Source organism: Notamacropus eugenii, chromosome 1, assembly GCF_028372415.1.
Source record: "Notamacropus eugenii isolate mMacEug1 chromosome 1, mMacEug1.pri_v2, whole genome shotgun sequence".
NCBI classification, from domain to species: Eukaryota; Metazoa; Chordata; class Mammalia; order Diprotodontia; family Macropodidae; genus Notamacropus; species Notamacropus eugenii.
The window spans coordinates 323,111,362-323,124,535 of record NC_092872.1 but is presented as its reverse complement, the minus strand read 5'-3'; the positions used below and the strand labels follow the sequence as shown (position 1 = coordinate 323,124,535).

Genomic DNA, 13,174 nt, shown 5'->3' with positions numbered 1-13,174 from the left:
CTCAGGACAACTCCAATCTTTCTTATGAACTATCCAGTTACAATGTTAGAGATATATACATTTTGCATATATAAAAAGTAAATGATTTGTCCCTATTGAATCCCTTGTAATCAGTCTTTAGCATGTATGTTATGTTTCTCTTGGGTCTTGCATGTCAAATCTTTTACGTTCAGGTTTTTTTTTTTTTTTTTTTAGCAAAGTCTTAAAAGTCTGACAGGTGATCAAATGTCCATTTTTTTCTCATTCAGGATTGTGCTTAACTTTACCGGGTATCAATTTTTTTGTCTGGAGCCCCAGTTCTTTTGCTCTTCAATATATAGTGTTCCAAGATCTGGCATTCTTTGGTGTCTGCCCTGATATGTCTTGTGTGATTCTAATTGTGGCACCATTATATTTAAATTGATTTTTTATTATTGCTTTTAATATTTTATCCTTGAACTGGGGGTCTCAGAATTTGACTATGGTATTCCTGAGAGTTTTCCTCATAGTATGTCTTTCAAATGGTGTTTAATGGATTTTTTTCTATATTTACTTCCCCCTCCTGTTCTAATGCTTCAGGACAATTTTAAAAAAATTATTTCTTGCATTATTGTAAGAAGATTATTTTTTGATTATAGTTTTCAGTTTGTCCAATTATTCTTATGTTTTCTCTTCTTGATTTTTCCTCCAGATCAGTTGTTTTTGGCAAGAGATGTTCCAATTTTTCTTGTATTTTTTTCACTCTTTCCATTTTCTTTAGTTATTTCTTGATATGTTATAAGTTCACTAACTTTACTTGCCAAGTTCTAATTTTCAAGGTGTCATTTTCTAAAGATTTTGGATTTCCTTTTCTAATTGGTTGACTTTCTTTTTATAATCTTATTGTTTTCTTGGATTATTCTACTTTTTTTGGTTTTTCTTCCACCTCTCTAATTTAATTTTTAAAGTCTTTAAAGTTCTATTAATTCTTTTTGGGCGGGTGACCATTTGACATTACTCTGTGGGGCAGAAGAAGGTTTCTTTGCTTCAATATGCTCCTCTGAAGATGAAACGCAGTCTTCTCTATTCCCATAATAACTTTCTCTGGTTGGGTTCTTTCTCCTTTGCCTGTACATTAATTTTTGTAGTAACAGCTTAATTTTTGTAGTCACCTCTATCCCTGGGAGATCGTGAATGGTGCCTTTCACCTCAGATCTCAGGTCTCCCCTTTAGTCTGGAACCAAAGCCAACAACATCATGAAAGGGCCCACAGCCAGGGGCATTCTGCCCCACTTCGTTCATACTCACTGGGTGTGTGATAGTTCCTTGTCATCCCTGGCCACATCTCCACACCACAGCTAGGACTGGTGTTCCCTGTCAGCAGAGGCTCCCTCAATCTTCCCCAGCTCACATGCCCAACTTCCCTCATTATCCTAGGGGTAAAAGTTCTGGTGGCTGGGGCCAAGGCAAGCTCCCAAAGCAGGTATCCGCAGACTTTGCCACTTGTCGTTAACAGGGACCCTAGCACTGAGGTGTTTACTCTTCATAGGGACCAAACTTTGTCCTGGGAATTTTCTTCTGATCTTCTCCAATTGTCCCAGAAAGCTCCCTATTGTGTCCTTTTCCTTATTTATTTTTCCCTGCACTTTATTTGCCTAAAAGTGCTATTTTATCTCTTTTGTGGAGGAAAATTTTGAGATTTTGGAATTTTCTGACCTATTCCTCCATCTTCCCAGAATCCTCTCCATTTATTCTTTCTATCTTTACCTGAACCTTGCATGTGGTAAGGATTTATAGGCTATTAATAGGCTACAGGAAAAATCCTAAAAAGTAACTGACTTGCAAAATGAGCTCTTCATTCTTTTAAAAAGAAAAAAGTTCTTTTTAATTTTAAACCATTTACTTATTTATTTTTAGTTTTCAATATTCACTTCTATAAGATTTTGAGATTTACATTTTTTTCTCTTCTCCTCCTCCTCCTCCCCAAAACACCATGCAGTCTGGTATAGACTCTACATATACGTTCATATTAAACAAATTTTCACATTAGTCATGCTATAAAGAAGAATTAGAAACAATGGAAAAAATCATGAGAAAGAAGAAAAAAAAACAAAGAAAGAGAAAAAGAGTTCAAATAGTATACTTCAGTCTGCATTTAGATTCCATAGTTCATTTTCTGAATATGGATAGCATTTTGCATCATGTGTCCTTTGGAGTTGTCTTAGACCCTTGCTTTGCTGAGAAGAGTCAAGTCTATCAACATTAGGCATGGCAAAATATTGCTGTTACTTTGTACAAGGTTCTTTGGGTTCTACTCACTTCACTCAGCATCAATTCATGTAAACCTTTCCAGGTTTTTCTGAATTGTTCCTGCTCATCATTTTTCTTATGGTCCAATGATATTCCATTACATTCATATGTCACAAATTGTCACATTAGTCATATTGTAAAAAAAGAATCAGAACAGAAGGCAAAAATCAAGAGAAAGAAAATAACCAAAAAAAGTGAAAATAGTCTGCTTCAATCTCCATTCAGACTCCATTGTTCTTTCTCTGGATGTGGACAGCATTTTTTGTCATGAGTCTTTTGGAATTGTCTTAGATATTTTTGATGAGTTTTTATGAAGAGCTAAACCTGTAATAGTTAATCATTGTACAAAGTTTCTGGTACTGTATACAATATTATCCTGGTTCTTTCCAGGTTTTTCAAAAATCTGCTTATCATTATTTATAGCACAATAGTATTCCATCGCATTCATGTACTTGAACTTGTTCAGTCATTCCCCAATTGTTGGGCATATGTGCAATTTATAATTCTTGGCTACCACAGAAAGAAGTGCTATAAATATTTTGTACGTGTAGGTTCTTTCTCCATTTTTATGATCTCTTTGGGATATAGAGCTACAAGTCAAGGGGTATGCAGTTTTATAGCCCTTTGAGCATAGTTCCAAATTGCTCTCCAGAATGGTAGCTTCAACTCATAGCTCCACCAACAATGAATTAGTGTTCCAATTTTCCCACATCTTCTCCAAAATTTATCATTTTTATCTTTTGTCATCTTAGCTAATATGATAGGTGTACAGAGTAATTTTGATTTACATTTCTCTAGTCAATAGTGATTTGGAGCACTTTTTCATATGACTATAGACAGCATTAATTTCTTCCTCTCAAAATGGCCTGTTCACATTCTTTTTACCCTTTTTCAACTGGGGAATAAACTTGTATTCTTATAAACTTGGCTCAGTTCTCTATATATTTGAGAAATGAAACTTTTATCAGAAACTCTGGTTGGAAAAATTGTTTCTCAGCTTTCTGCTTCCCTTCTAATATGAGGTACCTTGGCTTTGTTTGTGCCATACCTTTTTAATTTAATATAATCAAAATTATCCACTTCTCATTTCATAATGATCTCTTTTGCTTGGTCACAAATTCTTCCATTTTGCCTAAATCTAACAGGTAAGCTATTCCTTGTTCTCCTAGTTTTGCGATGCATGAATTCATTAGGACATTCTTACCTCGATCAATATGCCTGCAATCTGACTCTAACGAATCTTATTCCTATCTGGACATTGAAGGATGTTTAAAAAAAATTTATTTATTTAACTTTTAACATTCATCTTCACAAAATTTTGGGTTCCAAATTTTCTCCCCATTTGTCCCCTCCCACCACCCCAAAACACCGAGCATTCTAATTGCCCCTATCACCAATCTGCCCTCTCCTCTATCATCCCTCCCTTCCCTTGTCCCTATCTTCTCTTTTGTCCTGTAGGGCCAGATAACTTTCCCCACCCCACTGTCTGTATTCCTTATTTCCTAGTAGCAAGAACAGTATTCAACAGTTGTTATTAAAACCCTGAGCTCCAACCTCTCCCAATCCCTCCCTCCCAACTCACTCCCCCTGTGAAGGCAAGCAATTCAATATAGGCCATATCCACGTAGTCTTGCAAATGACCTCCATAATAGTCGTGTTGTATAAGACTAACTACATCACCCACCACCCCATCCTGCCCCCCATTGCTTCTATTCTCTCTTTTGATCCTGTCCCTCCCCAGGTGTTGACTTCAGATTGCTCCCTCCTCCCATTGCCTTCCCCTCCATCATCCCCCACACCCTATTTAAGCCCTGCTCCCCCACTTTCCTGTATTGTAAGATAGGTTTTCATGCCAAAATGAGTGTGCATGTTATTCCTTCCTTTAGTAGAATGTGATGAGAGTAAACTTCATGTTTTTTCTCTCACCTCCCCCTTTTTCCCCTCCACTGAAAAGTCTTTTACTTGCTTCTTTTATGAGATAATTTGCCTCATTCCATTTCTCCTTTTCTTCTCCCAATATATTTCTCTCTCACCCCTTAATTTCATTTTTTATAGATATGCTCCCATCCTATTCAATTCACTCTGTGCTCTCTGCTGTGTGTATGTGTGTGTGTGTGTGTGTGTGTGTGTGTGTGTGTGTGTGTAATCCCATCAACTACCCAGATACTGAAAAGTTTCAAGAGTTACAAATATTGTCTTTCCATGTAGGAATGTAAACAGTTCAATTTTAGTAAGTCCCTTATGACTTCTCTTTGCTGTTTACCTTTTCATGCTTCTCTTCATTCTTGTGTTTGAAAGTCAAATTTTCTTTTCAGCTCTGGTCTTTTCATCAAGAATGCTTTGAAGTCCTCTATTTCATTGAAAGACCATTTTTTCCCCCTGAAGTATTATACTCAGTTTTGCTGGGTAGGTGATTCTTGGTTTTAGTCCTAGTTCCTTGGACTTCTGGAATATCCTATTCCACACCCTTTGATCCCTTAATGTAGAAGCTGCTAGATCTTGTGTTATCCTGATTGTATTTCCACAATACTTGAATTGTTTCTTTCTAGCTGCTTGCAATATTTTCTCCTTGACCAGGGAACTCTGGAATTTGGCCACAACGTTCCTAGGAGTTTCTCTTTTTGGATCTCTTTCAGGCAGTGATGGTTGGATTCCTTGAATACTTATTTTGCCCTCTGATTCTAGAATCTCAGGGCAGTTTTTCTTGATAATTTCATGAAAGATGATGTCTAGGCTCTTTTTTTGATCATGGCTTTCAGGTAGTCCCATCATTATTAAATTGTCTCCCCTGGATCTATTTTCCTGTTCATTTGTTTTTCTAATGAGATATTTCACATTATCTTCCATTTTTTCATTCTTTTGGTTTTGTTTTGTGATTTCTTGGTTTCTCATAAAGTCATTAGCCTCCATCTGTTCCATTCTAATTGTGAAAGAACTATTTTCTTAGTGAGCTTTTGAACCTCCTTTTCCATTTGGCTACTTCTGCTTTTTAAAGCATTGTTCTCCTCATTGGCTTTTTGAACCTCTTTTGCCAATTGAGTTAGCCTATTTTTCAAGGTGTTATTTTCTTCAGCATTTTTTTTGAATCTCCTTTAGCAAGGTGTTGACCTGCTTTTCATGCTTTTCTTTCATCTCTCTCATTTTTCTTCCCAGTTTTTCCTCCACCTCTCTAACTTGTTTTTCAAAATCCTTTTTGAGCTCTTTCATGGACTGAGCCCATGGCATATTTGTTTTGGATGTTTGAGACACAGAAGCCTTGAATTCTATGTCTTTCCCTGATGGTAAACATTGTTCTTCCTTATCAGAAAGGATGGGAGGAGATATCTGTTCAACAAGAAAGTAACCTTCTATGGTCTTATTTTTTTCCCCTTTCTGAGCATTTTCCCAGCCAGTTACTTGACTTCTGAATTTCCTTTGCACACTCACCTCACCACCAGATTCACCCAGCTAGTGCTTGGAGGCTGAGATTCAAATGCTGCTCCCCAGCCTCAGGGCTTTTGGCAGAAGTGGCCCTGCTATTCAGTGTGAGACTACTTTCAGGTGCTCAGGTGGCGGCAGGGCCGCCACACAGGGCTCAGTTCTCTCAGGGGGTTTACGTGGAGACCTTCAACAATTGATCTGGTCTCCTGCCTACTTTGGGAGCCATTGTCTGCTGCTGCCTCCCCTGCTGCCTCCCGAAGGGGTCTGAATTATGGAGACACCCGGCTCCCCTCTTGGCGACCTGATAATCCCCTCTCACTGACCTTTGGCACCTGTGGGTGGAGGGACCTGTGTGGCTGCTGGAGATTCTGTCCCTGAAGCCTGCTTGGATCTGATCCTCTGGGTGCCACGTGGCCAAGCCAGGGCTGGGCTCTGCTCTGGGTCCAGTGCGCGACAGACCTTTTGGGTCAGTTTTTCAGGTCTCTCTGGAACAGATATCTCCTCTGCTCCATTGTTCTGTGGCTTCTGCTACTCCAGAATTTGTTGGGTGTTCTTCCTTACAGGTATTTTATGTCCTGTGGGTTTGAAGCTAGGTTATGTGTATCTTTCTATTCCGCCATGTTGGCTCCTCCCCATTTTATTTTTTAACATTTCTTTTTAAGTTCTTCTAAGAACTCTTTTTGGGCTTGTGACCATTTGATGTTATACTTTGGGGTAGGAGTGGCTTTTTTTAACATCACTGTCTTCTTCTGAACATGAACCTAGATATTCTTTTACACCAAAGTAGCTGTCTATGCTTGGATTCTTTTCTCTTTGCTTATTTGTTTTTATTTTCTTTAATTCTGTCTTAAAAATTGTTGGGATTGGAAGCTCAATTCCGTGTGGATGGTCTCGGGCAGGTAAAAGTGGGACTTCTAAATCTTAGAGTCTTACGAGGCCCTCCATGAACAGTGGGGGTTCGAGAAGGTCAGACTGAGCTAGCTCGGCTAGCTTGGGTATTTCCGCCTCTCCCCGGGAGATACGTGATGGGTGGAGTCTCCCTGCCCTCGAGGTCATCCCGGATCTGGGCACACTATTGTTATGTAACAGCACGGTATTTAGATGCAAACTATGCTGCTGGAGAGTTAAGTAGGATTGAGGAAGCCTGAAAGCTCTCTTAGGACGTGAGGAGCCAAGAGGACAGTAGGCTCCGTTTCTCTTCTTTTCTCTCTCCCCTCCCCCTCTCTCCCCGCTTGTACTTCTACTTCCAATCCCTTAAGCTTAGCCTCCTTAGGAAATCTCCCCCTCTTCCTCCTAAGGAAGATCCCCCTGCACTTGTAACCCAGACCCTGAAATAAAGCTCAACCCCTGTTCGACTCTGGAACGTCCTTTCTCTCATACGTTTATCTGGTTTGGCCAACTGAAGATCTGGGACAGGTAAGAAAGACTCCGGTAGCCCAATACAGGTCTCTAGGCCTGGCAAAAATATTCTTGTTTCTTGCTGTATCTGCACTCACCTGCTGTGTGCATGCTCCTCCTTGCCCACAGTCACAATGAGGGATCACCTCTGGTCCGGACTGCTGGGTCTGACTCTGGAAATCGCAGGGGGTGAGGTCCTTCATTCTTCCTAACTCATTTGTCTACTGCTCTTTATGAGGTAAAAATTCATGAGGTGAAAGCTCCTGAGGCTATGATATAAAAGTGTGTGAGGCAAAATTTCTTGAGGCTTAATCTGCTTTCTGAGAGAGCTGTTCCAGGACTTGCTTTTTGTTGATTAAATGTAGTTGCCCAGGAGGTGTCTACACTTCACTTAGGCCAAATCTCAGTCCTTAGAGGCTCTGTCTTTTCTGAGGTCCTCTCAAATTATCTTAACATGACATCTAGTTTTCCCCCTTTTTTTTGCTGCTCTATGTTCTTTTCATGATAGTTTTTCTATGTTTGTGGAAGAAATATGAAGAGCCTGGAAATTTCTGACCTATTTTGCCATCTTCCCAGAATGCCCCACCTTCCTACTTTAAGAGACTCCTCACTATCCTAGGAAATTATGGTGATGACCATTAGCAATACAAAGGAGCCAAGTCTTGTTCAACTAATTCTGAATTTCTGGGCCAACCAAATCTTGAGAAAGGTCTCAGTAATTTTAAAGGAAAATCTGGGTTAGTATGCATGTAAGTAGCAATTACAATATCCAATTGATTCTGTCTTTTCATATGGTTTGCATTAGTTTTCTCACCTTTATTTCTACTGAGAGCTCTAGAATACACATGGTTAGTACTACCCACTTGAAGTATTTGCTATGCCTTCTTAAAAGGTTATTTGTGCTTCCACCTCTTTTTTGGCTCCATAAAACAGTTGTTGCTTATTCATTTACACCACTCCAATTTTATATAGTGCAAAGAATGCTGGACTTGGGGTCAGAAAAACTCTGTGACAATGTCACTTAACTTCCCTAAAACTCAGTTAGCTATTCTGCAGTCAGGGCAATAGCTTACCTCACATCACTGTTGTGAAGAGCAAATACAATAATTTATGAGACTTTTAAAACCTTAAAATTCTATAACTTTTTCTTAATTATTAACTTTTAGGATCTTAGGTCCTTGAACACATTTTGAGAACTATTGATCCATACAGATTATTTTTATTGTAGGCTTTCTTATGTGTTCATATGATCATGACATTCCTATGTTTAAAAATTTTGACCAGCTACCACATAAGTTTCATACTCCTGTCCTGACAGATGAGCCCCTATTCACACTTTTCTAGATCTAGTTGATATTTTTTCCTTTTAACTACATTAAATTACTGTTATTCAAATGCATTTTAAAACTTCTGGCCTCCACATCTTTGCTCACTGAATTCACTATGTTTGAAATACTCTTAAACTCCCTCTTTGGCTATTTAATTTATCTCATTCATTCCACCTGTCCAGTCATTTGTTCTATCTTAATCTATCTCCACAACATGTTTCCTATCCATCCCCTTCTTTCTACTCACCTCACCACCATCTAAGGTGCCTCAAGTCTATCCCTATTCCAATTCTGGCAGTCAATTACCAAAGTAATTTTCTTAAAGTGAAATCTTATTTATTATGTTTCTTTCTTTTTTTAGCATGAGAAAAAAATATTTTTTTTTGGAAACCAATACATTATTCCTTTCCTTAAATAACTTAGTGGCTCTGCTATCTGTAGTATCAAATATAACCTCCCCATTTAAAGTGTTTTACAACCTAGTCATACTCTTTGGCCTAACAATATCTCCACTAGGCATATATCCCAAAATTATCAAAGGAAGAGGAAAAGAATCCATATATGCAAAAAATATGGGACCTGGACTTTGTCTTTGAAAGTAGGCCAGTCCCTGGACTTTTGCACACAACTCAGTCCTTGGCATTTCGCCTGAGGCATCTGGCCCATCCCAGTCCACCTAGATACTCAATAACCCTTTGAATAGTACTTTCACTGTGGTTCTCTCAAGCACTAAACTCCTTTCATTGTCTGCAACTGGCTGACCCCAGGCTATTAACCAATCCCTAATTCCATCTGTACTTTTCATTGTTTGCAGAGGGGGCAGGTTACTTATCATTCCTTAATCCCATCCAGATCTTCTTATTGACTCTTTTTCCCTTTTCTATATAAAACCATCATTTGTACCCCCATGAGGTTGCAGATTTACTGGGAATCTTGTGCACACCATACTAATGTTACAATAAACCTTGCTATTTTCACTAAAAAAAAAAAGACTTCAGTAGTTGACTTCTTTCCAGGCAGACCCCCTTTCCCTCCCTCCTTTCATTTCATGGTTCCCAACACTCCAAAACACAATATATTTTGGTGCTCTGCAGAAGGAATTGCCTGACCCTCTCAAGTCCTTCAGCCAACACCAAAAGGTATGAAGCCTCCCCTCCTTCTATCCCTTCCTCATTCTGCATTTGAGGTCACTCTCTAAGCACCTAGGAAGGCTTAGAGGTACTTTTCAAACCTGACTTTCTCAGATTCCATTCAGGTCTTATAGTTATGAGGCTGTCTTGGCCACAGCCGCATATTTTTAACAGGAGCCATATGCCCAATTCTCTTGGACCCAAGGGAATTGGAGAAAACTGCAGGTGCTCTTAGTTACCTGAGGCTTGTAGGTTCAGTCTTGTTCCATTCACAAGACTTTGCCCCTGGGTTGTCTTTTTTAGAATTAATTATCCCTTGATTGTCTTTTAAAGATCTGGAAAAAGTTCAGTTCCTTTTGAGACCTCAAAAGGAAATAGCTTGTGTTCTTTTACAACACAGCTTGGTCTCAGTATCACCTGGAAGAACAAGAAACATGCCTCACTTTTGAATCATTGCAATACACTACTTCAGATTCACTAGAAACTCTACCCACTCCTGTTGGCTTTACAATACTGCAGATTTACTAGGAATCTTGTCCACCATACAATTAACCTTGCTACTTTGACTGAAAGAAGGCTTGAGTGACTGAATTATTACCAAGCAGGCCCTCCTGTACCCTTACATTTAATGATGGGGTGATGGGACCTGGACCCTGAATTATCCCATACATTTCAACAGTCCAGTCCCTGAATTTTCCCATGTAACTCTGTCCTTGGTATTTCATCCAAAGTGCATGGCTGACCACATCCCCACCTAGATTACTTAATTAGCTTACTTTATACTCCTTAATCCCATCTAGATATTTTCACTGTGGCACGTGGACCACCCCAAGCTATTTACTACTACTTTATCCTATCACGATCTTTTTACTGAACCTTTTATTTTTTGTATACAAGTATCAATCTTGTGACTTGGGGTCCATCACAGACCAATCACTTATCTTTTTATCCCTGGTACCTAACATAGTAAATGAATGAATGATTGACAGACTAGATTTTTTTGTATTATCTTCAGACAATAATTGTTTCTTAGGAACATGGGACATATGCTCAGATGATTTTCATGGATAGGAAACTTTGGTCACTGTCAGGTCCTGTGATGGATGAGGGAGCTTGAAAGGTTATTTGGAATAGGAACAGAAAAGCATCTAACAGGTGGCTGAATCTAAAATAAGAATGAAAGCCACAAGGTGAGATCAGTTACATCACACTCTTCATTAAAGTGTGTATAGTACATGTGTCTCCTGTTTGTCACTATAGCTGGAAATGAATGCTGTATATGGTTGAACTACTCCCAGAGAATCTGTTCTGGGCAGTGGAGGTGGCAGTGACATGGTTGGTTAGTGGTGTATCCATTTGAAACACACTAGAAATTGTGAAAAAAGCATACATAGCTTTTGTAGTATCAGGCCCCAAAAATGGCTAGTCAAGTGAAAACAACTAATTTTCCCACCTACTATGAATTGGTCCCTTCCTAAGTCTGAGTACCGCTCATAAAGCAAATAATTATTAAACTATTATAGAATTGTGGTTTGGTCCAAATCAAGGCCATATAGGTGTTTGGAGAATCTGCTGTTTTGAAAATCCTGAAAATGTTACTGTGTTTGGTACTCAGGTACCACTCTGATTCTGCATGGTTTCATAAGATTATCAACAATTGTGAAGAAGGAGATAATACATTTGACCGGTGGTGGTAAGCATTATTATTCCTATTATCTCATCTGATCTTCATAAGACAGGCAGAACAGGTATGATTATTCTCATTTTATAGATGGAGAAATTGAAGCTCAAGTTAAAAGAATGAACTCAAAGTCACACAGTTAATATGAAATAGTGGAAATTCAAATTTCTATCTCTTATCCTTAGTTCTTTACATCGTTCCACAGTCTCCTTTTGGACAAAGGTGCTTATTCTGTAATGAGTTTCAGTACATAAATTCAATTAAATGATATCTAGCAAACATTAATTAAGCAACCTCCATATGGCAGTTATGGCATAGGGAATAGTGGACAGAAAGTTTGCCTTAAAGTCCTGAGATCAAGTCATTTTTCTGACATGGGGCTGCATGATCCTGTGTGAATCATTTAAACTTTGTAGTGCTCTAGGCCAGTGATGCTAATTCAAATAGAAACTGAAGTCACTAATCCATATAGAAGGAGCCCTCTGGGCCTTATTTTGACTTGTTTAAAGTATAACATTATCCATGTTTATTATATTTTATTAAATATTTATAAATTGAATTTTAAGTCAGGTCTGGTTGCGGGTTGCAAGTTTCAAGTTTTTGACACCTCTGCTTTAGACAATGCTCTAAGACTATAGAAAGTACTAATGCAGAGAAGATCATGATCTGCATTGGTAAAAAGAAGTGTACTTCTCTGGCACTTTGATATAGCAGTGAAACCTAATGTTCAGTCTCTTTTCTTATCCTAAGTTCAAAATGCATGATAGAAGTATAAATATGAAACAATAGTCCCTACCCTCAAGTAGCCTGTTATAGTCTATAAGAGAAGAAAAAAATAGGCAAAACTAAATATGATATAGGAAGAATGTGATAAGAATCACAAGAGAGATTCATAGAAAAGACTACAAAGGAGTTGAGGAAGGAGATATCACTCTTAGCTGGGAGAATGAGAGAAGGCTTCATGGGAGCAGGTGGCATCTGAGTTGAGCCTGGCAAGAAGAGAAACATGAAATAATAAGGAAAAAGTATGTTATAGACAAGCATGAAAAACTAGCAAATGGAAGAAGGAAAGGACAGGGTAAGACCAGATAATAGTAGTCTAGCTGGATTGAAATCATGTATGTATAAAAAGGAATAATGTGATATAAAATTGGAAAAGTAAGTTTTATCCAGACTTTTGAGGACCTACACTATGCCTACTCTCAGATCTGGATTCAGGCACATGGTTGAACTTGGTTGAATCTTAGGAAAGCTATCCTCAAGTGAGAGGAAGGGTAGCTCCTTGTTCCACTCTTCAGTTCAACCAGATCCCTGAACCCTCAGAATAATTTACTTATACTTTTTCACTGAGGTCATTTGTCTACCTCAAAAGGAAGAGTAAAAATATATTTAGTGTATAATATGAATTGTGACTGGTAATTTATTCCTACCCGCAGCCTTTCTGACTTCAGGCAACAGAGCAAGACATATCGTGCCATTGTTCTCCCTCCACATATGTCCTGTCTGGAATCCCATTGCCTTGTCTAAAAGGAGAAAAACACCATTCCACTGGCTCCCTACCTGGCACTGATCCCTTCACCAGGACCAAACCCGTCACAACGTTGATAACCTATTCAAACTCATTTCTTAATAATTAAAAAAATTCCTACCTGGTGAGAACATCATATCCTTCCTAATCTAGTGATTCTGAACTTCCAGCTGTCATTATTTCAACCCCATTCTAGGTCTCCCACAGCCCATATCACATCTCTCTCAATCTTCCTCCACCTCCCTGTGACCCTTTCCTTCCACTGTGCTTTCTGAGTTGCCTAACCATAGACAAGAAACTTACTTTTGCCTTAAATGTTTTCCTTTCCCACTCGTTTAATTTTCTGGTTCTAAGTAAGATCTGGCTCTCTCCCTGGACATCCTGCTAGCCCTGTGTATTGAGGATGCATTTTCTGTTTTCC

The 13,174-nt window shown here is 38.7% G+C and overlaps 1 protein-coding gene across 1 annotated transcript in view; it reads right to left on the bottom strand.

Annotated features, from left to right (window-relative positions):
• LOC140517968 (immunoglobulin alpha-2 heavy chain-like) overlaps nucleotides 1-13,174 on the bottom strand; it is a gene marked incomplete at its 5' end in the record, with an annotated part of 937,512 nt that overhangs the window by 491,090 nt on the left and 433,248 nt on the right. The gene's annotated exons all lie outside the window — the stretch shown is intronic.